At 48.8% G+C, this 24,868-nt stretch overlaps 1 protein-coding gene across 4 annotated transcripts in view; it reads right to left on the reverse strand.

Annotated features, from left to right (window-relative positions):
• Positions 1–24,868, reverse strand: part of LOC140458478 (talin-2) — a 327,438-nt gene that overhangs the window by 222,236 nt on the left and 80,334 nt on the right. The window contains exon 1 of one of the 4 annotated variants that reach the window (XM_072553132.1): positions 12,661–12,723. The exons of the other annotated variants lie outside the window; for them this stretch is intronic. The gene's annotated coding sequence lies outside the window, so the exon portion shown is untranslated. Of the gene's footprint in view, positions 1–12,660; positions 12,724–24,868 lie in introns of those variants that run through there. 4 annotated transcript variants of the gene reach the window in all.

Raw genomic sequence — 24,868 nt, forward strand, 5'->3', positions numbered from 1 at the left:
ATGAGTTCTTCATGCGTATATCAAATGCAGAATGGACATCTCGCCGAGCCAAACAAGAAATGACATTTTAAACAAAATGCAGGGACTCTGACAGCGAAACTGAGAATGCTGGAGAAACTCAGCAGGTCTGGCAGTATCTACAGAGAGAGAAACAGAGTTAACATTGAGTCCATTATGACTCTCTTCAATCAGAAGCTTTGAAGTTTTCCCAGTTCTTTCTCCACAGTCACTGCCAGACCATCTCAGTTACTCCAGTACTGTCTGCTATGACTACACTTGCACTCAGGCCCCTGCTGTTTCGCAGGTTACCCAGATCCCAATGCCATATCACCTTCACCAGGAAGGGCCACGGGGCATCCCAGCCCCCTATAATCCCATGGGCAGTTGTCACCTTGTTGATACGCTGAAGATACAAGCAATAGGAGGCCATTCAGCCCCTCAAGCTACTGCACCATTCACTAAGATCTGTCAATGTTGGATCTTAATCTAACAGACTGTGGTCTCAACTCCACACCCGCGCTGATTCCCTGGTCAATACGACCAGGGGTGATCATTGAGCTCATCATCCCAGCCCTGTCCTCCCCCTATACCCCTTGATCCCTATCGCTACACGATCCGTACCTATGTTATTCCTAAAAACACTTGTTCTAGCCTTGACTACATTCCATGATAGTGAATTCCACAGGCTCAATACTCCCTGGGTGAAGAAATTTCTCCTCTTGGGTGAAGAAATTTTTCCTCATCTCAATCCTAAAAGTTTTATCCTTTATCATTAAGCTAGGACCCCTAGTTCTTGACATCCCCGTCAGTGGGATTATCCTTCCTGCATCTAATCTGTCTGGTTCTGTTCGGGTTTCAGAATTTTGCTTGAGATCCCTCCTGATTCTTCTAAACTCCAGTGAATAGAACCCTAACTGATGATATCTCTCCTCATATGTCAGTCCTGCCAACCTAGGAATTCAACTGGTAAACCTCCGCTGTATTCCCTGAAGGGCAAGAGCATCCTTCCTCAGAAAGGCAGACCACAAATCACAAGAGGGTAGCCCCACAATCTTCAGCAATCTGAATTTCATCAAGGGAGTGGGCATCAGGCGCCTGGGGTAGGCCTGCCTCTATCTCTCCCTTCACCCCCTCACCTCTCTCCATGACCGCCAACCACAGAAATACCCTCCCCCCCTCAACATCACCTGACTGCAGCCTGGTTACTTCCTGATGGTGGGTTACCAAGGCTGTCCTTCCAGCAGCAGCCACTGGCATCTCCATGGCGCTGCTGAGCACGGAAGGAGCCGAGCTCCTCCCTGATTGGCTGGAAGCTGTCGCTTGGCAGGAATCCCAAGCCTGGGGTCCTGATTCCATGGGAACACACGCTGGTGTCTTCCCCTACTGCCCGAATGTCATGTGGGTTCAACCTGGTTTTCCCAAAATCAAGGCCCATCGCTTCTCCAGATGCCAACACCCCAACACGATTCCACCATTAACCTTGTTCATCGCCGGCACTGTCTAACCTGACCGCTGCTTCCAGCATTTACTCTTTTACTTAAGTCAAACAGAGAATCCCCACCCCCACCCTGGTTCAACAAGTTGCTAAGAAACAACATCCCAGATACCAGAACCTTTCCCAATAATTTCCTCTGACAACCTCCTCAAAAATAGGCAGAGGTGGGTACTGCAGATGCTGGAGATTAGAATCAAGATTAGAGTGGTGCTGGAAAAGCACAACAGGTCAGGCAGCATCCGAGGAGCAGGAAAATCGATGTTTTGGGCAATCCGATGAAGGGCTTTTGCCCGAAACGTCGATTTTCCTGCTCCTCGGATGCTGCCTGACCTGTTGTGCTTTTCCAGCACCACTCTAATCTCTTTGGAATGTCTGCTCAAACCCTACGGTTAAAACAAAAGGACAAACGTCCAACTCACCAGCAAGCACAATGAGTCACTGCTTACAGGGACCTGAAGAGGCTCAATGGTAGTGTCCCTATCTTTGGGTGAGGAGGCCCTGGTTCAAATTTCTGCTCCAGTGATCCTAGATACAGTACAGAAGAGGCCCATCGGCCCATCCAGTCTGCGCTGATCTGTGTTACACACCACATTTGAAAAGTCTGCTGATAAAACTATCGGCAAGACAGAGTCAGTTAAATTATATCACTAATATGTTGAGTCCTGTTAATGGGGAAAACTGTGAAATAATTAGTGTAACCCTGATGCTGCCTGGCTTGCTGTGTTTTTCCAGCCTCCTACCTGTCCACCTTCCAGCACTTGCAGTTTTTTTTTTGTCTCTAACCACTTCTAAATGCTGGGCTGGGTCAGGTTCGCTGGGACCATCTCGAGGGTAATGGAAGAAATGTCACCATTTGACTCCACAAGTGCACAGGAATGCCATTGCGAAAACATTCGACAGAACAGAGCAACAACAACAGACTGCAGGAATCCAACCCAGATCAACAGTCGCTCTGATCCTTGGCGACACCTGCCCCTCTGCTCAAGCCCGGAGACAGGTCCACCAAAAATAGGTTTACTCCAACTTGAGAGAAGACTCATTGCCATTTGTAATCTTGCAGAAGACTGTTCGGCCCATCTTATCGGTTCCAGCTCTCAGCTTACACATCTCCCTTTACTCTCAGTGGCTACCTTAAAATCAATAATTGTTCCCTCTCACTTCGATCAAAACTCTTCACAGTCGTAAAGATTTCCTCCGATGCTTCACTTTGAACATTTCAGTTTGTCCTCAGAGAGGGAGCTGTTCACCGTCATAACTCAGGGAGCCAGACTGGAAAGGAATGTCATTTATTGCTGAATACTAAATACAGCCACGACTTGTGACATACACAGGCTAATCCCAGGCCGGGACAAACCTTGTTTTTTTTTCAAAACATACCCGAAAGGGCTCTTCCACACAACTGAATGCTTTCTTCCCCCATCACCAAATCACCAAGACATGTTTTTTTTGTTTCTTTTACACTATTAACAATCACCAATCACTTGTGAAGGCAATTCAATATCTATACACAAAGCCATTGCAAGGCAAACCATCAGAAGGTGAGGGGGATGTAGGGAAAGGTGGGGGGGGGGGGGTGGAAAGAAGGGGAGGGGTGGAAAGAAGGGGAGGGGCGGAGAGGGGAGGTAGGGGAGAGGAGAGGAGAGGAGAGGGGGAGAGGAGAGGGGGAGAGGAGAGGGGGAGAGGGGGAGAGGGGGAGGTGGGGAAGGTAGGGGTAGGAGAAGGAGAAGGTAGGGGTAGGAGAAGGGGAAGGTAGGGGTAGGAGAAGGGGAAGGTAGGGGTAGGAGAAGGGGAGAAGGGGAGAAGGGGAGATGGGGAGAAGGGGAGATGGGGAGATGGGGAGATGGGGAGAAGGGGAGATGGGGAGGGAGAGGGGGAATGGGGAGGTAGGGGGAGGGAGAGGTAGGGAGAGGGGCAATTAGGGAAAGGGGAGGTAGGGGAGGGGAGGTAAGGAGAGGGGGAGGTAGGGAGAGGGCAGGTAGGGAGAGGGGAGGGGGAGTGGGAGGGGGAGGTGGGGAAGGTGTGGTAGGGATGGGAATAGGGTGAGATCACAATTTAATTGGAAGGGGAGATAAAGCATTCCACTCCACCCCCCCCACATACCCAGCTCTTTCTCCATTCCCCCCCCCCCCAGCAGTGTCCACCTCTCTCTAAAGGCATCGAGGGCACTGATGGACACCGTGTGCTCCATCTCCAAGGACACCTGGGATCAAACATAACCATGGAACAGGAGCAGGCAGATATGATGCCCTCTGCCCAGACCTGTTTATAACCAATCTGGCCTGGGTCTGCTTTATAAAGGGCTCAGGTCATTGTGTGTTACTGAGGGACCTCATCCTCAATGAAACCCACAGGGGGTGATTCCCCATGGGCCTTGCAGGGGTCATCACACTGACATACAGACAGTCTTTCTATAACACAATGGTTGCGTTCTTGTGCAACCCCGTGTTATGGAAAGATTGTACTTCGGAAACAGCACTTAAAGCGTTGGTGATGTAATCGCTCAACAGTCAACACACGTTTTAAAAGTTCACGCTTTAGAAACAGCATCCCAAATTGCGTTACAGCGAATTTGCGTTATAGCATGATCTAGTAACTGTTTCAATCTTCCACCTGTAACAGCGCTCTGAAACCAATCTTCTTGCAAATGGAGTTATACGGCACAGAAACAGACCTTTCAGTCCAACCAGTCTATGCCAACCAGATATCCCATTCTGACTGGGTCTCATTTGCCAGCACCCGGCTCACATCCCTGTAAACACTCCCTGTTCATATACCTATCCAGGTGCCTCTTAAATGTTGTAATTGTTCCAGCTTCCACCACTTCCTTTGGCAGCTCATTCCACACATGCACCACCCTCTGCATGAAAAAGTTGCCGTTAGGTTCCTTTAACCCTTATCCCTTTCACCCCAAACCTCTAGCTTTGGACGCCCACCACCCCAGGGAAAATACCTTGTCTATTTATCCTCAACTGCCCCTATTCTGTCTCTCCCCCCCACCCTCAACTGCCCCCATTCTCTCTCTCTCCCCCCCACCCTCAACTGCCCCATTCTCTCTCTCTCTCCCCACCCTCAACTGCCCCATTCTCTCTCACCCCCCTCACCCTCAACTACCCCCATTCTCACTCTCTCTCCCCACCCTCAACTGTCCCATTCGCTCTCTCTCCCCACCCTCAACTGTCCCATTCCCTCTCTCTCCCCACCCTCAACTGTCCCATTCTCTCTCTCTCTCTCCCCACCCTCAACTGTCCCCATTCTCTCTCTCTCCCCACCCTCAACTGTCCCATTCTCTCTCTCTCTCTCTCTCCCAACCTCAACTGTCCCATTCTCTCTCTCCCCACTCTCAACTGTCCCATTCTCTCTCTCTCCCCACTCTCAACTGTCCCATTCTCTCTCTCTCCCCACTCTCAACTGTCCCATTTTCTCTCTCTCCCCACTCTCAACTGCCCCCATTCTCTCTCTCCCCCACTCTCAACTACCCCCATTCACTCTCTCCCCAACCCTCAACTGCCCCTATTATCTCTCTCCCCTACCCTCAACTGCCCCCTTCTCTCTCTCTCCCCACCCTCAACTGCCCCAATTCTCTGTTTCCCCCACTCTCAACTGCCCCCATTCTCTCTCTCTCCACCCACCCTCAACTGCCCCTTCTTTCTCTCTCTCCCCACCCTCAACTGCCCCCATTCTCTCTCTCCCCACCCTCAACTGCCCCATTCTCTCTCTCTCCCCCAACCCTCAACTGCCCCATTCTCTCTCTCTCCCCACTCTCAACTGCCCCATTCTCTCTCTCTCTCTCTCCCCATTCTCAACTGGCCCATTCTCTCTCTCTCTCCCCCACCCTCAACTACCCCCATTCTCTCACTCTCCCCACCCTCAACTGTCCCCATTCTCTCTCTCTCCCCACCCTCAACTGTCCCATTCTCTCTCTCTCTCTCCCCACCCTCAACTGCCCCCATTCTCTCTCTCCCCACCCTCAACTACCCCACACTCTCTCTCCCCACCCTCAACTGCCCCCATTCTCTCTCTCCCCACCCTCAACTGCTCCATTCTCTCTCTCCCCACCCTCAACTGCTCCATTCTCTCTCTCTCCCCACCCTCAACTGCCCCCTTTCTCTCTCTCTCCCCACCCTCAACTGCCCCATTCTCTCTCTCTCCCCACCCTCAACTGCCCCAATCTCTCTCTCCCCACCCTCAACTGCCCCACTCTCTCTCTCCCCACCCTCAACTGCCCCATTCTCTCTCTCCCCACCCTCAACTGCTCCATTCTCTCTCTCTCTCCCCACCCTCAACTGCTCCATTCTCTCTCTCTCCCCACCCTCAACTGCCCCCACTCTCTCTCCCCACCCTCAACTGCCCCCACTCTCTCTCTCTCCCCACCCTCAACTGCCCCATTCTCTCTCTCTCCCCACCCTCAACTGTCCCCATTCTCTCTCTCTCTCCCCACCCTCAACTGCCCCATTCTCTCTCTCTCCCCACTCTCAACTGCCCCCACTCTCTCTCTCTCCCCACCCTCAACTGCCCCATTCTCTCTCTCTCCCCACCCTCAACTGCCCCATTCTCGCTCTCTCTCCCCACCCTCAACTGCCCCCATTCTCTCACTCTCTCTCTCCACCCTCAAGTGCCCCATTCTCGCTCTCTCTCCCCACCCTCAACTGCCCCCATTCTCTCTCACTCTCTCCCCACCCTCAACTATCCCATTCTCTCTCTCTCCCCATTCTCAACTGCCCCATTTTCTCTCTCTCTCCCCACCCTCAACTGTCCCATTCTCTCTCTCTCCCCACTCTCAACTACCCCCATTCACTCTCTCCCCCACCCTCAACTGTCCCTATTATCTCTCTCCCCTACCCTCAACTGCCCCCTTCTCTCTCTCTCCCTACCCTCAACTGCCCCAATTCTCTGTTTCCCCCACTCTCAACTACCCCCATTCACTCTCTCCCCCACCCTCAACTGTCCCTATTATTTCTCTCCCCTACCCTCAACTGCCCCATTCTCTCTCTCTCCCCACTCTCAACTGCCCCCATTCTCTCTCTCCCCACCCTCAACTGCTCCTATTCTCTCTCTCCCCACCCTCAACTGCCCCATTCTCTCTCTCTCCCCACTCTCAACTGCCCCATTCTCTCTCTCTCCCCATTCTCAACTGGCCCATTCTCTCTCTGTCTCTCCATTCTCAACTGGCCCATTCTCTCTCTCTCTCCCCCACCCTCAACTGCCCCCATTCTCTCTCCCCAACCCACAACTGCCCCCATTCTCTCTCTCTCCCCACCCTCAACTGTCCCCATTCTCTCTCTCTCTCCCCACCCTCAACTGTCCCATTCTCTCTCTCTCTCTCTCCACACCCTCAACTGCCCCCATTCTCTCTCTCCCCACCCTCAACTGCCCCCATTCTCTCTCTCTCCCCACCCTCAACTGGCCCATTCTCTCTCTCTCCCCACCCTCAACTGCCCCCACTCTCTCTCTCCCCACCCTCAACTGCCCCCACTCTCTCTCTATCTCCCCACCCTCAACTGCCCCATTCTCTCTCTCTCTCTCCCTCAACTGCCCCATTCTCTCTCTCTCCCACCCTCAACTGCTCCCATTTTTTTCTCTCGCCCCCACCCTCAACTGCCCCATTCTCTCTCTCTCTCTCCCTCAACTGCCCCATTCTTTCTCTCTCCCACCCTCAACTGCTCCCATTTTTTCTCTCGCCCCCACCCTCAACTGCCCCATTCTCTCTCTCCCCACCCTCAACTGCCCCATTCTCTCTCTCTCCCCACCCTCAACTGCCCCCATTCACTCTCTCTCTCTCCCACCCTCAACTGCTCCCATTCTCTCTCTCTCCCACCCTCAACTGCTCCCATTCTTTCTCTCGCCCCCACCCTCAACTGCCCCCATTCTCTCTCTCTCCCCACCCTCAACTGCCCCCATTCTCTCTCTCTCTCCCCACCCTCAACTGCCCCCATTCTCTCTCTCTCTCCCACCCTCAACTGCCCCCTTTCTTTCTCTCTCTCCCCATTCTTTCTCTCTCTCTCCCCACCTCAACTGCCCCATTCTTTCTCCCCCATCCTCAACTGCCCCATTCTCTCTCTTCCCCACCCACAACTGCCCCATTCTCTCTCTTCTCCCCACCCACAACTGCCCCATTCTCTCTCTCCCCCCCACCCTCAACTGCCCCATTCTCTCTCTCCCCCCCACCCTCAACTGCCCCATTCTCTCTCTCCCCCCCACCCTCAACTGCCCCATTCTCTCTCTCCACCCCCACCCTCAACTGCCCCATTCTCTCTCTCCCCCCCACCCTCAACTGCCCCATTCTCTCTCTCCACCCCCACCCTCAACTGCCCCATTCTCTCTCTCCCCCCCACCCTCAACTGCCCCATTCTCTCTCTCCCCCCCACCCTCAACTGCCCCATTCTCTCTCTCCACCCCCACCCTCAACTGCCCCATTCTCTCTCTTTTCCAACCCCCCCACCCCACCACAGTAGAAAGGTTACTCTTGGTCTGATCAAATTTAGGAATGGCGGTCCCCTAGGAATCTAACATTGGGGACGGCACAAACTAATTTGCTACCTTTGGGTAAGGAGGATGACACTGCCAAGAAGTGCTGGCCACTCTGCCCAGACTTTGGCTGCTAGCCCCAGCAGTGTCTCCGATACAAGGTAGCATACAAAATGCCAGTGATGATAGGGGGAAAGGGGGGAGCTATGAGACTTTGAATCAGTGCTACATCAGAGTGAAGAGGTGGAACATTCTCGACTGCTCACATCCAGCAAGACGCCCACTGCATGTTGGAATGGTGATCTCAAATGGGCAGGGTGCTGCAGTCCATAAAAAGAAAATTATCCCTCATTTGGTATCGACGAGCACCAACTACAGCACTTGAGGTGCCCGATGTACGGAAATCGGGACTCTCATTGTTCAAACCCTCTTTGCTCTGAGCTAGCGCTGCTCTGCTCACTTTATCGTGGTTCATTCACAGGAAGAGGGTGTCACAGACAATTTATTGCCCAGAACACTGTTTAGTGTTACCGCCATTGCTGTGGCCACATGTCAAGCAGATAGAGGGAGGTTGGAAGAACGCAGCCAGCCAGGCAGCATCAGGAGGGACAGGCAGGAGGCTGGGAGAACACAACCAGCCAGGCAGCATCAGGAGGGACAGGCAGGAGGCTGGGAGAACATAACCAGTCAGGCAGCATCAGGAGGGACAGGCAGGAGGCTGGGAGAACATAACCAGCCAGGCAGCATCAGGAGGGACAGGCAGGAGGCTGGGAGAACATAACCAGCCAGGCAGCATCAGGAGGGACAGGCAGGAGGCTGGGAGAACATAACCAGTCAGGCAGCATCAGGAGGGACAGGCAGGAGGTTGGGAGAACTCAGCAAGCCAGGCAGCATCAGGAGGTGAAGAAGGCAGCATTTTGGGTATAACCCCTCTTCACCTCCTGATGCTGCCTGTCCCTCCTGATGCTGCCTGGCTGGCTGTGTTCTCCCAGCCTCCTGCCTGTTGCTCCTGATGCTGCCTGCCTTGCTGTGTTCTTCCAGCCTCCTGCCTGTCCCTCCTGATGCTGCCTGCCTTGCTGTGTTCCCCCAGCCTCCTGCCTGTCCCTCCTGATGCTGCCTGCCTTGCTGCGTTCTTCCTGCCTGCTGCCTGTCCCTCCTGATGCTGCCTGCCTTGCTGCGCTCTTTCAGCCTCCTGCCTGTCCCTCCTGATGCTGCCTGCCTTGCTGTGTTCTTCCAGCCTCCTGCCTGTCTACTTTGGATTCCAGTATCTGCAGTTCTTTTTGTCTCTAACCAAGGGTGCTCACATGTTAGCCAAACCAGGTAAGGTTCCTTCCCTCAAGTACATGAGTGAACTCGATAGGTTTTTCCTGACAATTGACAATGGATTCATCATTAGACTCCTAATTCCAGATTTTTATTGAACTCCAATTTCACCATGTGCTGTGGCATGGTTCAAACCCAGGTTCCCAGAACATTATCTGGGTGTCTGGATTAACAGTTCAGCGATAATACCATGATAATGCTAATGTTAACGTCAATCTCTCTCTGCAGTTGTATCCTGCACTCTGCTCTGTTACCCTGATGCATTGGTATAACACAGTAAGACAGGGCGGCACAGTGGTTAGCGCTGCTGCCTCACAGCATCAGGGCCCTGGATTCGATTCCATCCTCGGGTGACTGTCTGTGTGGAGTTTGCACATTCTCCCCGTGTCTGCGTGGGTTCCCTCCCACAGTCCAAAGATGTCCAGGTTAGGTGAATTGGCCATGCTAAATTGCCCATGGTGTTCAGGGGATGTGTAGGTTAGGTGCATTCGGCAGAGTAAACGTGGAGTAATAGGATAGGGGAATGGGTCTGGGTGGGAACACTCTTTGGAGGGTCAGTGTGAGCTTGTTGGGCCAAATGACCTGTTTCCACACTGTAGGGATTCTATGAATGCATTTCACTATACCTCAGTACACGTGACAATAATAAAATCAAAATGGAATTAGCTTGGATGGACATTTTGGTCGGCACAGACCAATTTTAGACAAAAGTGCCTGTCTCCATTGTGTAGGCCTCTACAACTCTGAATCAAATCACGAGGCCTTTGTTTGGAGGACAGTGGGCATAGATTTACTTTGCAGCAGCCCACTCGACACTGGTAGTGAGCGATGCCAACATTGCTTGTGCTAAAAGGAGGAAGTGTTCCAATTCCGAGCAGTAACAACAAGCAAGGGGCACATCCGTAGCAATAAATTAACAGCAAAGAAAAAGGCTCAAGGTGGCACAGTGGCTCAGTGGTTAGCACTGCTGCTTCACAGCACCAGGGTCCCAGGTTCAATTCCAGCCTCGGGTGACTGTCTGTATGGAGTTTGCACATTCTCCCTGTGTCTGCGTGGGTTTCCTCCCACAGTCCAAAAATGTGCAGGTTAGGTGAATTGGCCATGCTAAATTGCCCATAGTGTTAGGCGCACTGGTCAGAGGGAGATGGGTCTGGTGGGGCACTCTTCGGAGGATCGGTGTGGACTGGTTGGGCCGAAGGGCCTGTTTCCACACTGTATAGAAACTAATCAAATAAGTTTCTAACGAAGGGTGCATCACCGATGCTAAATAATCTGAAATAAAAGGAAACCTCAAGAGACACACAATCTGCAAATCAAAACTCGCTTCAATTCAAAAGTTAGCTGCAGGAAGCCTGGTTGTTTTCAAGACACTGGAAATTAATCGTTGCCAATGGGCTGGGGGAATGCCAGGATAAGCTGGGAATCTTGCTGCTCACTGCCCTCTCCCAGGCACAAACTGACAGGACCAACTGCAATCTTGGCTCTCAGCCAAACAGAAAGGATTCTTTATCCACTATCCCTCCCTCCCCCACTGTCCAAGTGCTCGAGATTGCTGAATGTTTTAGATTCTGCTGGAGCTAAAGGGCAGGGGCTGAAATTTTAGGGGCGAATTGGGGGGGGGGGGGTGTGGAGAGAAGAAGAGACAGTTGTAGTGGAAAGAAAAATCCTTTAATTCCTCAGAGATGGCCAAATGTTCAACTAGCTTGAGGAATGCCCATTTTTTTCCCCCTGCAGCTTCCTATCCGTCATTAAAATGCCGAGACTCTTCCCACAACGATGACAGGACAGCGAGCGCTGATGGGGTGGGGAGGTGCTATCTGATATCCACTGACTGGCAAAATCGATGGCACTGCTCCTGATGATTTAACGTGAGCTCTTTTTATGGCAGACGTGGAGCTCTTCCCTCATCCGACTACCTGTCCAATAAAAATAGCAAGACTTCCGATGACATCCCGGCCAAAAGGGACAGACCAGAGCAGCAGTGGTGGGACCGCACGCCAATTCCAAACATAACTCTGCTCCACACAGAGCCCAGACTGTGGCCAGCAACACCAGAACAGAGTCTGAGCTCAAAAGGTGCAGAGTGTGGAGTCAGAAGCACAACACAATGTGCTGGAGAAACTCAGCAGGTCTGGCAGCATCTGTGGAGAGAAAGAAACCAATTTAACGTCACGAGTCCGGTCCCACTCGTCTTCAGAACATTCACTCATGTTTCATCTCTGTTTACTTCATGGGTTTTCTATCTCAGTTCCCTGAGGCTGGAAGGCTTGAGTTATAAGGAGAGGCCACACATATTTGTGATGACTTGGGGACCTGGGTTCAAATCCCGCCACAGCAGATGGTGGAATTTAAATTCAATAAAAATCTGGAATTAATGATGACCATGAAACCATTGTCAATTGTTGGAAAACCCCATCTGGGTCACTCATGTTCTTTAGGGAAGCAAACTGTCATCCTTACCTGGTCTGGCCTACATGTGACTCCATACATACTCTGGCCTACATACTCCTACAGGTATGTGGTTGACTGTTAACTGCCCTCTGGGCAATTAGGGATGGGCAATAAATGCTGGCCTAGGCAGTGACATCCTCATCCCGCGAATAAATAAATGATAAAAATATTCATAGAGCCAACCAGTGCAGAAAAGGCCCTTTGGCCCATCAAGTCTGCACTGTCAAAACTACCACAAAAGGTGCGCTAACCCCAGTTCCCTGCACTTGCTCCATATCCTTAAATGTTATGATCTTTCAAGTGCTTGTCCAAATATCTTTTGAAAGGTTGTTATGTTTCCAGCCGTCACGACGTTCTTGGGCAGCGTATTCTAGATTCCAACCACCTGCTGTGAAAAAAAGATTTCCTCAAATTTACCCATCTCCTGATCCTTGCCCTAAAACTATGCCCTCTTGTGACTGACCCCTCAACCAAGGGGAACAGCTGCTCTCTATTGCCCCTGTCCACACCCTTCATAATCTTCGATACCTCAGTCATGTCACCACCCCTCCTCAGTCTTTGCTGCTTTAAAGAAAACAATCCAAGCCTATCTTGTCTCTCCTTGTAGCTCAGTCTCTCCATCCCAGGCAACACCTGGTGAACTTCCTCTGTATCCCCTCTACTGTTACCCCATCCTTCCTATAGTGAGGTGACCAGAACTGCACACATTATTCAGCTGTGGCCAAACCAACACTCTGTGCAACGCCAACATTACTTCCTTGCTCTTATACTCTATGCCATGATTTATGAAAGCAAGTGTCCCATATGCCGCCTTAACTATCCTATTCGCATGCTCTGCTGACTTCAGTGATTTGTGAATAATGACCCATGATCCCTCTGTCCCTCTAAGGTATCCAGGTCCTGCAATTCATTAAATATCCCCTCACCTTGCTGAGATACTTGTATCATCGATAGCCATGGGTGAGGTGCCAGAAAACTGGGAGGTTGGCTAACGTGGTGCCATTATTTAAGAAAAGCTGTAAGGAAAAGCGAGAGTCAAAAGGCACACGATAGCAGGTTATAGTTCAACAAGTTTATTTGAAATTCTTTGATCCAGACCTTCTGAGCATCCTATCATTGCCAGTCAGGTAATTTTCAATTCAGTTCAAAACAGCCAGGGGTGAACAACTCAGTGATCTGACAGGGGTATTGAAGACCATAAAGGCAGAACTAACAGGGAGGGAAACGGTTGTCATTTGTCAAAGCATCAAGAACAAGACGGCATGGATTGAAAATAATTTGAGAAGTAAAAATAATTTGAGAAAAAATATTTTTGTGCAGCAGGTTTTGAGGATCTGTAAAGTACAGCCTGTGAGAGTAGGGAACACATGTCTATTTGAAACACAGTTTGAATATCATTTCACAAAGACAGAATATGTAGGGTCACGGGCAGAAAGCAGGGGAATGGGACTCCTGAAAGTATTCATTCGGACAGCTAGCATAGCAACGACAGCAGTACGGCCTTTTTCTGCGCGACAGTAATTCTACAGTCTGTGAATAGGAGCATACGCACAGGCAGTGATAACTCCCATTGATTTTATGTCAGTGTGTAACAATCCAACCCAATTTTTCATTAAAGTTTCCATAAAGCTCTGATAACGTGCTCTGCTTGAATATTCGTTCACTCTGTAGGAACAGGTCAATTTTCTCAAGTTCAGAGAGTTACACCATGTTGCCAAGAGCAACGCTGGCCTTGAACCCATCTTATGGCCCAAGAATGATCTGCGTTTGCTCTCCCTGCTCGATGAAGATCAGCACCCAATAATTTTAAGCAGATCAATACATCGCGGTGATGCTCAATTCTTTTTAATTATTCATCACTGGATAGACCAGTATTTCTTGCCCTAATTTTCCCAGAGGGCAGTTAAGTTAACCACAATGCTGTGGGGCTGGAGCCACATATAGGTCAGACCAGACAGTTTTCCACAGTAAAGGACATGCGTGAACCTGATGGGTTTTTCCAACAATCGACAATGGGTTCATGGTCAGCAGTGGACTCGAGTCCAGATTTTTATTGAAGTTAAATTCCACCATCTGCCGTGACAGGATTCAAACCCAGAACATCACCTTGGTCGCTGGATTAAAAGACAAGCGATCATCCAACTCGGCCTTGCCCAGATTCTGTCGCACTCACTTCAAACCTCATTGACCACAACCTTTGAAAACAGATGCTTCAAGAAGGGATGAGATAAAAGCTTGGAACTGAGAACAATCAGGTCCCTCCAAACCCAAGTCATTTTATTCCCAGAATTCACAGCAATCCACCTGACTAAAAATTAACACAATCACCAACTAACAGGTACATCCAACTCAATACTCCTTGCAGGGTGAGACACAAGGGGAATAGATGAATTTTAAAGGGTAAGAATTAGGTCTCACATCATGGGACTACATAGGAGACAAAAATTGCCAGTCGGGGAGATTCAAATCAAATGAGCCACTGCAGGTTTGTTCTAGAAAGAAGTTGCATTTAACTAGCACCTTTTCAAAAAATCCCAATCTACGATATAGAGTGTGGTGCTGGAAAAGCACAGCAGGTCAGCCAGCATCTGAGGAGCGGGAGAATCAACATTTCAGGAATGTTCCTGATGAAGGGCTTATGCCTGAGACGTCTATTCTCCTGCTCCTCGGATGCTGCCTGACCTGCTGTGCTTTTCCAGCAATACACTCTCGACTCTGATCTCCAGCATCTGCAGTCCTCACTTTCTCCCAATCTATGATATAGCCAATAAATAGTTTTTTTTGAAGAGTTGTTTGAAGAGTGGTACGCACTTTGTGGAATCTGACAACCAGTTTGCACGCTGCTACCTCCATCACAGTAATGTGATAAAGAGCAGACCAGTTTCAGTGCTATCTTTTAATTCCTCACAGGGACGTGAGTATTGCCAGTATTTGTCGTCCATCACTAACTAACTGCGCTGGGCCATTTTTGAGGGAAGGATTCAAAGGAACAAAAATTGTAGGATTAGGTTTTTAAGACTTTTTTTCCCTCCTATCAGTGAAGCACACAGGAAGTGTCTCCAAAGCGATCTTCCAAGCCCAAATGGCTTCTATGTTTGAAAGGAGCTCAGTTGGCAATTGAACAATAAAACAACAAACTGCGCGTGTTGGAGATCTGAAAGACCGGGGTCGCAAGGGGGGAGGTGGGGAGGGGGGGCTTGGTGGATCTGGTGGCATCCGTGGAGAGAAAGACAAAGATAACATTTCAAGTCCAGTGGCCCTTCTTCAGAACTCGGAGGAGGTACGTTCTAGGGAATGGAAAGAGGGCTCAAGCCGCAGTCTCTCTCTCTCCACACAGGTATTGCCAGGCCTGCTCGGTTTGTCCAGCAATTCTTGTTTTCTCGTTTGTTTATAATCGAACAATGTTTCGTGCTTTTGAGAATTAGAGGAAAGTGACTTATTTTCGGGAGAACTACATCGGTTACGACTTTAATTTCTCAAGTCTGCACATATTGGGAGAAGTATTGGACAGTGGCTTGCACAGGAGTACATGGGGGAAGCTGCTCCCAATTGTAAAAAAAGACAAAAATGAGAAGGCATAGATTTAAAGTAATGTGCAAATAAAGTAAATGTAATTATATCATGCTACAGCTTGTACAAGACATTGGTTAGGCCACTTTTGGAATACTGAGTACAATTCTGGTCAGGTCAGGCAGCATCCGAGGAGCAGAGGAATCGACATTTCGGGCATAAAGTGAGGACTGCAGATGAGAGTCGAAACGTGTGGCACTGGAAATGCCGATTCTCCTGCTCTTCGGATGCTGCCTGCCCTGCTGTGGTTTCCCAGCACTACACTCTCAACTCTGATCTCCAGCATCTGCAGTCCTCATTTTTTTCGACAATTCTGGTCACCCTACTTTAGAAAGTTAAAATTCACACATGACTACTTTAGAAAGGATATTATTAAATTGGAAAGGGTGCAGAAATGATTTACAAGGATGTCGTCAGGACTGGAGGGTTTGAGCTCGCAGGAGAGGCTGGGATTTCCTTTCCCTGGAGTGTAGGAGACTGAGGGGTGAGCTTATGGAGATTAAAAGAACATGAGGGGAATAGATAGGGTGTATAGCAAAGGTCTTTTCCCCTGATGGGGGAGTCCAAAAGTAGAGGGCACAAGATCAAGGTGAAAGGGGAAAGATTTAAAACGGGCAACGTTTTCACACGGAGCGTTGGATATGTACAGAATAAACTGTCACAGGACATGGTAGAAGCAGTTACAAATACAAGATTTAAAAGACATTTGGATTGGTACATCAACCTTTTGAGATTAGATTCCCTACAGTATGGAAACAGGTCCTTCGGCCCAACAAGTCCACACCGACCCTCCGAAGAGTAACCCACCCAGACCCATTCCCCTACCCTATATTTACCCCTGACTAATACTATGGGCAGTTTAGCATGGCCAATTCACCTGACCGGACATGTTTGGATGGTAGGAGGAAACCCAATTAGGCACGGGGAGAATGTGCAAACTCCACACAGACAGTTGGTAGAATCAAACCCGGGTCCCTGGCGCTATGAGGCAGCAGTGCTGAGCCACTATGCTGCCCCAATTGGAAAGGTTTAGAGGGATATGGGCCAAATACATTTAAATGGGCCATTTGGACGAAAGGGTCTGTTTCTGCGCAGTGTGACTTTATGACACTCAGTGAATAGCCCCGGTGTGGAATGCATTGCCTGGAAATCTGGTGGAGGGCAGGTTGAATTGAGACATTCAAGAGGGGCACTGGATGATTTCTTGTTAGAAATGATGTGCTGGGATTTGGAGAAAGGGCATGAGATTGCCACTCAGCAGTTAACCCTAGGGATGGCACGGTGGCTCAGCGGTTAGCACTGCTGCCTCACAGCACCAGGAACCCAGGTTCGATTCCACCCTTGGGTGACTGTCGGTGTGGAGCTTGCACATTCTCCCCGTGTCTGCGTGGGTTTCCTCCCACAGTCCAACGATGTGCAGGTTAGGGTGGCTTGGCCATGCTAAATTTCCCATAGTGTTCAGCGATGTGTGGGTCAGCCATGGGAAAATATGGGGATAGGGTGGAGGGGCTGGCTGGGATGCCTTCTGGAAGGTCGCTGCATGAAAGGCCTCTTTCTGCACTGTTGGGATTCTGAGAACCAGTGCAAGCACGATGGGCTGAATGGCCTCTTTCTGTGCCGTAGCAATTCTGTGAACTGCAAGCTTGGGTTAAAAGTTCAGCTTCAACCAAGAGCAGTCCTGGGCGTTTTTTTTTTGGCAAGCAACCACAGTGTGCACTGAGCATTGGAATTCCTCCTTTTGGACAGGGTCATGTCTCTCTCTTGTCTTTTCAGTGAGCTGCTTCAGCTCCCAGCCCTCATGGGAAGAAGCCATCTGAAAGCTGACATCGCCTTTGGGAAAGGGCATGATTGACCCCACATTACCCTCCCTCGCCCGGGAACAATCCATTCATGAGAAACATCGGAAATCTCTCCCCACTGCCAGAACACTGAACCAGGCAGCGATCGTGCCTCACAGTCGGAATCAGAGAGCTATAGAAAATCTCAGAGAGGGTAGGAAGACAACGTACAGCCGGAGCACATGGATCTCCATCTGGACCAGGGAAGGAGGAAAACTTACATGAAAATAAAAAGGGGTTCGAGAAGCTCAGTGGGTCTGTGCAGAAAGGAATGTTTGATTTGATTAGATTAGATTCCCTACAGTGTGGAAACAGGCCCTTCGGCCCAACCAGTCTACACCGACCCTCCGAAGAGTAACCCACCCAGACCCATTTCCTTCTAATTGATGTACCTAACACTATGGGCAATTTAGCATGGCCAATTCACCTGACCTGCACATCTTTGGACTGTGGGAGGAAACTGGAGCACCCGGAGGAAACCCACGCAGACACGGGGGGAATGAGCAAACTCCACACAGACAGTTGCCGGAGGCTGGAACCGAACCTGGAACCCTGGTGCTGTGAGGCAGCAGTGCTAACCACTGAGCCACCATGCCGTGAGTCGGATCTGATGCTTCTTTGGAAACGATAGAGGTTGGAGAATTACGTTTGGTTCTATGTTGCAGACAGACAGAGGAGGAATGAGTTGAACACATTGTAAAGGTGCCCAGCGCCAAAGGAGGAGAAAAGATAGCGATTGTACAGAGGGTGGAAAGCAGAAAGTAAGTCCATCCACTCAGAGAACAGCTTGCTTCGTGCCAATCCAAGCAGGAATGACAAGCACTCAGTTCCCTTTTCCAGAGTGACTTTGTGGCTCCAGGAGTGGAGATTCATTCAGGAAATCCTTAAACACTTGGACAGTCATTTAACAAGCATCTATCACTGACTTCCTCTCCCTACTTTGTTGCTGGTTCATTTTCTTTTCCCTCGACTTTCTTCCCTGGCTTTCAGACAATTCCGTATCCTACCATTGACACCTCCTCTGCTGGTGTTTTTCTGATCTTTGGTTTCTCCCATGAGCACTCTCTGGGCCCACAACCATGAAACCTTCCAGCATTAACTCTCTCCTGTCATCCACCCTATCACAGTTTCTCCTCTCACCTGCTCCAAATCTATTACAATGCAAACTTCCCTCAAAGCTCACCAAAAGTCACGTTAACTCTGCTTCTCGCTCTTCCGGAATGCTGCCTGACCTGCTCAGTATTTCTGGCATCACTTGCTTTAGCTTCAGAATTTTTCTCCCGAGAGGTGAAATGTCTAATAATGTGGGGCATACATTTCAGGTGAGAGGGTGAAAGTTCAAAGGAGATGTGAGGGGCAGGCTTTTGTTTTCAAAACACAGAGTGGTAGGAGTCTGGAGCCAGGGGTGGTGCTGGAGGCAGACACGATAGGGGTGTTTAAGGGGCTTTTAGAGAAGTGCATGACTATGCAAGGAATGTAGGGATATGGACCATGGGCAGGCAGAAGGGATTAGTTTAATTTGGTGTCATGTTCGGTACAACATAGTGGGCCAAAGGGCCCGTTCCAGTGCTGTTCTGTTCTATGTTCTATTTCCAGCATCTGCAATATTTCACTTTTCTCCTGAATTTAAGGGAGGATTTAGTTAATTACTCCAAAGAGGATTGGAGTAGAACGGCATTTGATGTGATGGTTGTAGCTGACCAAAGTACCAGAGAGCTGAGGGTCAAGTGATCAGTTTCCACGCCCCAACCATTTTAGATTCCACCCAAACAGGACCCATCAACAGCTTTGTTAACAAATCAACATCTAAAGCAGAACATCCCTAACAGAAGAGGAGGGGTTAGGATCTCAAGTGGGATTGTCATCTAAAACATTGAGGTTCTGAGATCCAAGTTCTAATGGCGAAAGGGATCAAAGAGCCTGGGGGAAGAACGCGAGAACAGGGGACTGAGTTAGATGATCGGCCATATTGAATGAATGGCGGAGCAGGCTCGAAGGGCCGAATGACCTACTCCTATTTCCTAGCTTTCTCTGACTGCTCTAACAGGCCCCCAGGCTCTCAGCTTGTACTGAGGGGATCATAACTTCCAAGCCTCAAAAAGATTTGGGAAGCACTGATTGAAGATATACTTCAGACACACTAGTAATTGAAGTTCAAGCTGAAAAATATTGTGCGAGACAGTCATTGACATTATAGCGACATGGAAACATGAAGGTTTTATCTAGAACAATCCACTTAAGTCTCATTTGCTCCCCTTTCTGGATTTGTTTGTACATTGTACTTTCTCAAACACGTGAAAACTTGTCCAATGAAATCATCGTGTCTGTCTCAATAGCCACTCGTCAGAAAATGTCTAAATTCCACACTTTGATCTTCAAAGCCATTTACTCATTGCGCCAAATTATTACCATTCAACCACCAAAAGAAACGAAAATCTCGCACTTCCCACTGTTATGGACAAGACCAAACCGAATCAAAATTGTGGGCTGCACGGTGGCACAGTGGTTAGCACTGCTGCCTCATAGCGCCGGAGATCCAGGTTCAATTCCCACCTCAGGCGACTGACTGTGTGGAGTTTGCACGTTCTCCCCGTGTCTGCGCGGGTTTCCTCCGGGTGCTCTGGTTTCCTCCCACAGTCCAAAGATGTGCAGGTCAGTTGAATTGGCCATGCTAAATTGCCCGTAGTGTTAGTAAGGGGTAAATGTAGGGTTTTGGGTGGGTTGCGCTTCGGTGGGTCGGTGTAGACTTGTTGGGCCGAAGGGCCTGTTTCCACACTGTAACGTAATCTAATCGAATCAAAATATATGACAAAGATGGCCTAGACCCTAACTTTATCTTATTTTCACTGTAAGTGTAAGATGTTGAATTCCAGATGCAATACAATTGGTCAAACTATTAGATGTTAAACCAAACACTTTTTTTTGTATTACGGTTAAAATATAGACAAAATAAAAGAACTGGCTTCACTGTAACTCTATTGAAAGACGTAACAATATAATAGACACAGTAACTATTACTGATTAACTGTTCCAATATAATAACAGCCCATAAACACACCCTTGGCAAATTCAGTAAAATAGATTGCCTCACATGCAATCTAACAGCAGGAAGAGAACCCCCAATTTTCAGCTGTAACAGAGAGAGGAAAAAGAGCTTCCACATCTAGCTTCAAGACCCCAGCAGCAACCAGTACTGAAGCTCAAACTGAAAAAAAAAAATCCTGGTTCTATGGGAGCTAGACCCCACCCAGCCAGACTGCTTCTTTTGTTCCAACTTTAAGAAAATACTCAAGGCCTCACGAGCTCTTTACTGGCTTTGGAGCAGAGTGCTCAGTATCTCTGTCTCAACATTTCTTCATTTAAAAAAAGGCACAGTACACTGCCTAAAGCCATTGTATAGTCAGATCATCCTCTGATTCCTTTGACATTTTCAGGAAAGTCCCAAGACCATTTCACTGAACAAAACCCTTCACATTCTCTCAAACCAGATCTCCCCTTGGTGAGCCTTCACTGCACTCTCAACGCTCTACCCACCCTGAAATATAACTAGGTTCGCACATTGAATGACTCCCAGATGTTACCTAACAAGAGCCTTGTACAAATGGAACTCCCTTTGGACCCCCATTGACCGATGGTGCGTTAGGCAGAAAGGTGAAAGGCAAGAGAAACGAAAAGCCAATGTCAGCAGAGATCTTGTATGGGGTAAGGAGAGGTCGGGACAGCTTTCCGTGGAAGTGTGAAGACAGAGAGGAGACCTGATAGAGACATTCAGAATCACAAGGGGTCAGTACAAACGCGAGAGTCAGAAACTGTTTGGACACAGGCTTAAAGCAATTGGCAAAAGCAGCGAAGTGACAGGAGGGAAATCTATTTTGCACAGCGAGCGGTTAGGGTCTGGGAATGCATTGCCTGGAAGTGTGGTGGAGGCAGGTTCAACGCATGCACTCAAAAGGGAATGAGAGAACCCCCTGAGGAGGATCAGAATGCAGGGCAAGGGGGGGCATGGCATCATGTGACTCGCACATTCAGAGAGCCAGCACGGGCACAACAGGATGAAGGTCCTTCTGTTCAGTAACAACCTCATCCAGTGTAAAGACAGACACCTTGCTGCTTGGGGAATTGAAAGATTCACGTTTTCCAGAGGCTCACATCCTGTGGCTGCAAACCTGAGAAAATAACTGGATGCCAAAGCCATTTGGCCCCACCCCTCACTCTGACAGAATGAACAGACCAAGCCCAAGATCCTGAGGGTTTTTGGCCAGGCACAGACTTTCCGGGGGAATCTTTTTTCCATTGAACCATTCACACATAGGAAAACAAAAATTGGATTAATTCAGCCTCCATAGAGTTTGCCATGGAAGTAGAAAAGGGATTTGCGTTGGCAGGAAGAAGGCTATCCTACAGACAGACCGGCATCTTAATGCCACAACCTAAACCAAAAAGCATAATGCAGACCATTGCCAGCAAGACTTCACTTGCAACATTCATAACATAGCCACCTACATTAGGTATGGATAACACTTGCTGAATAATCCTAAGTGCACAAAGAATTACACAGGCACCAATGCAGGACTGACCATCCGGTTCAGAGTGCAGTGCGCTTGTGTGTATATATATATAAATTACACAGGGCCCTGCTCTTTGTAGGCAGACAGAACAAGTACACTTACAGGGCCTGGTTCAAAAGAACAGAGGTAACAGCTATTCACTGGCTCCTTTCTCAGCATTACGCCCTAACCAATTTGTAACAACTAATGCAGTATTCTAGAAGTTGTGAAGGATGACTGGACATTGAGTGTATGTATTTGAAACTGATCCATGTCGCCATTGTTAAGTCAATGGGACTGGTATCTTCCTGGGTATGCAGCTTGCCTCCATCTGTTGCCAGTTTCTAAACTTGTGTCAACCCAGTGTCATAACTTGGCAAGATCGCCTGGAGTTCACAAAACATCAGTGTAAGGAGCGAGTGAGTGTTATTCCTGCAGTGCTCAGGCTTGGATGGACCAATGCAGTCAGTAAGTGAACCATCGAGCCTCTTTCCAATTGGCTAGCGTTGGCCATTAGAAGCCGATGGGCAGCATCAGTGGCTCAGTGGTCAGCACTGCGGCCTCACAGCACAAGGGACCGGGTTCGATTCCGGCTGTGTGGAGTTGCACATTCTCCTCGTGTGCTCCGGTTTCCTCCTACAATCCAAAGGTGTGCAGTTTAGATGGATTGGCCATGCTAAGTTTCCCATAGTGTCCAGGGATATATAGGTTAGGTGGGTTAGTCATGGGAAATGCGGGATTACGGGAATAGGGAGGTGGGGTCTGGGTGGGATGATCTACAGAGAGTCGGTATGGACTCGATGGTCGATTGGCCGTCTTCCACACTGTAGGGGTTCTGTGATAAATCCATAGCTTAATGGGGCAAGTTCATTTGAGAACGTACAAATAACACATGGTGGAAGCACAGTCAACAAAGAGCAGTAAAGTAACCAATCTCGGAACTGGTAAAATATGCTGACGCCCCAACAGAGCATGTTTAATGTGGTGAAGTAATACATTTTTGGCAGAATGATTGAGGCGAAACAGTGCAAAGTAAATGGTAAATAATTTTTTCACTAGGCCTGCAGTAGCAGTGTGAAGTAAATGTTCACAAAGTAGCAGAACAAATAAACAGGCCACATCCTGGCCTTTTGTCTGGAGACACGTGGAGTTTAAACTCAAGGACATTAGAGTCATAGAATCCCTACAGTGTGGAAACAGGTCATTTGGCCCAACAAGTCCACACCGACCCTCTGAAGAGTAACCCACCTAGCCCCGTTCCCCTACCTTATTAGCCTACATTTACCCCTGACTAATGCACCTAACCTACACATCCCTGATTACTGTGGGCAATTTAGCATGGCCAATTCACCTAACCTACACATCTTTGGATTGTGGGAGGAAACTGGAGCACCTGGAGAAACCCACACAGACAAGGGAGAACGTGCAAACACCACACAGACAGTTACCCGAGGCTGGGATCGAACCTGTGTCCCTGGTGCTGTGAGGCAGCACAGCTAACCACTGAGTCATCGTGCCGCTGATACAAAGTTGTTACAAAATTTTTTCTTTGAGTAAATCTCAGGTTTTGTTCCCAGCTTGGAGGATTGAGAATATGACCTGCGCACTGCACTTTAGGACAGATTTCAAGACCTTGGAGAGGTAATGCTGCAGAGTTTTTAAAAAAAATTCATTCACAGGATGAGGACGTCACTGGCTAGGCCAACATTTATCACCCATCCAAATAGGGTTGCTGTGGGTCTGGAGTCACATCTAGGCCAGACCAGGTAAGGATGGCAGTTTCCTTCCCCACAGGACATTAGTGAACCAGACAGATTTTTCCAACAATCAATAATGGAATCATTGTTATCAATAGATTCTTAATTCCAGATATTTTGAATTGAATTCAAATTCCACCTTCTGCCATGGTGGGATTTGAATATGGGTCCCCTGAACGTTAGCTGGATTACCAGTCATAGAGATGTACAGCATAGAAACAGTCCCTGCGGTCCAACTCATCCATGCTGACCAGTATCCTAAAATAATCTTGTCCCATTTGCCAATACTTGGTAAACATCCCTCTAAATCCTTCCCAAATGCTAATACCACCAGCCCATTGCCTCTTCTAAATGAGAATGCTCCCAGTTTTGAAAGACCTCAGTTAGTTGACAATGCAGTTGGGATGGTTGTTCTTGTGGTAGAAGTTGAGGAGAAATGGCTTTGGATGTGGAAAGGGTGAGGTAGGGAAGCTGGCTAACCAGATGACAGATTGAAGGTGATTGGCGAAGGAGTCAGAAACGACTGGGAATTGGCATGCTGTTTCCTCCAATGGGGTATTTGATTGGCTGTGGAAATGCGTATATTATCTCTTAACATAAAACGCAGGGCGCAGAATGATGCTGAGCATCAGTGAACACCCTCAATTCTGACATGCAGATGAAGGCACAGCCATTAGAGCTACTGAAGATAGTTAGGCCTTGGATACTACCCTGAGGAACCCGGAACAGGGCTCTGGTGCAGTGGTGGTGTCCCTACCTCTGAGCCAAAAGGCCCGAGTTTAAGCCCCATCTGCTCCAGAGGGGTGCCATAACATCTCTGACAAATTGATTAAGTGCACCAAGAGTTGAATTTAACCTCACCATCTTAAAATTTGCCTCTTGTCTCTGCTGATGCGTCAGTTCAGTGTCACATTTTAGTTTGGTGTTTCTATGAAGCAGCTTTAGAATGCGTTTTCAAAAACTGCATGGATGCAAGTTGTTGGAGGCTGGACGAGTCCTCTCCAGAGATTGGTGGACTGTGGCAGGAAGATTTGTTCTGGAATACAGTTCAGAAAGTATGCACCACCAGCAGTATTCAAACAACCCTGCGGTCCCCTTGCATCGGCATTTTCATAACACGTTATCCTGCCAACAAAGCTGATTTCTGGGTCACAAAATCTGTAATTAGTTGGGAAAGCGAACTTTGTGGTAGGTGCCATCAATCATTACGCTTTGGGTTCCATGTGCGTGTGGTGGAGGGTGGTTGGGAACTTGCAAAAAGTTGGTTGTGGTGTTAGTTGTATCGGTGACGATCAGGGAGATTGGTTGGAGAGTTCAGTAAAGGGACGACAAAACAATTGGCTGTTGTTGGGGGCTTTCTTGAAGTTTGACAGGAGTGTTACTTGTCTCTTCAGTAATATACATACTTTGTCAAAACATCTC

The sequence above is a fragment of the Chiloscyllium punctatum genome, chromosome 33, assembly GCF_047496795.1.
Source record: "Chiloscyllium punctatum isolate Juve2018m chromosome 33, sChiPun1.3, whole genome shotgun sequence".
NCBI lineage: Eukaryota > Metazoa > Chordata > Chondrichthyes > Orectolobiformes > Hemiscylliidae > Chiloscyllium > Chiloscyllium punctatum.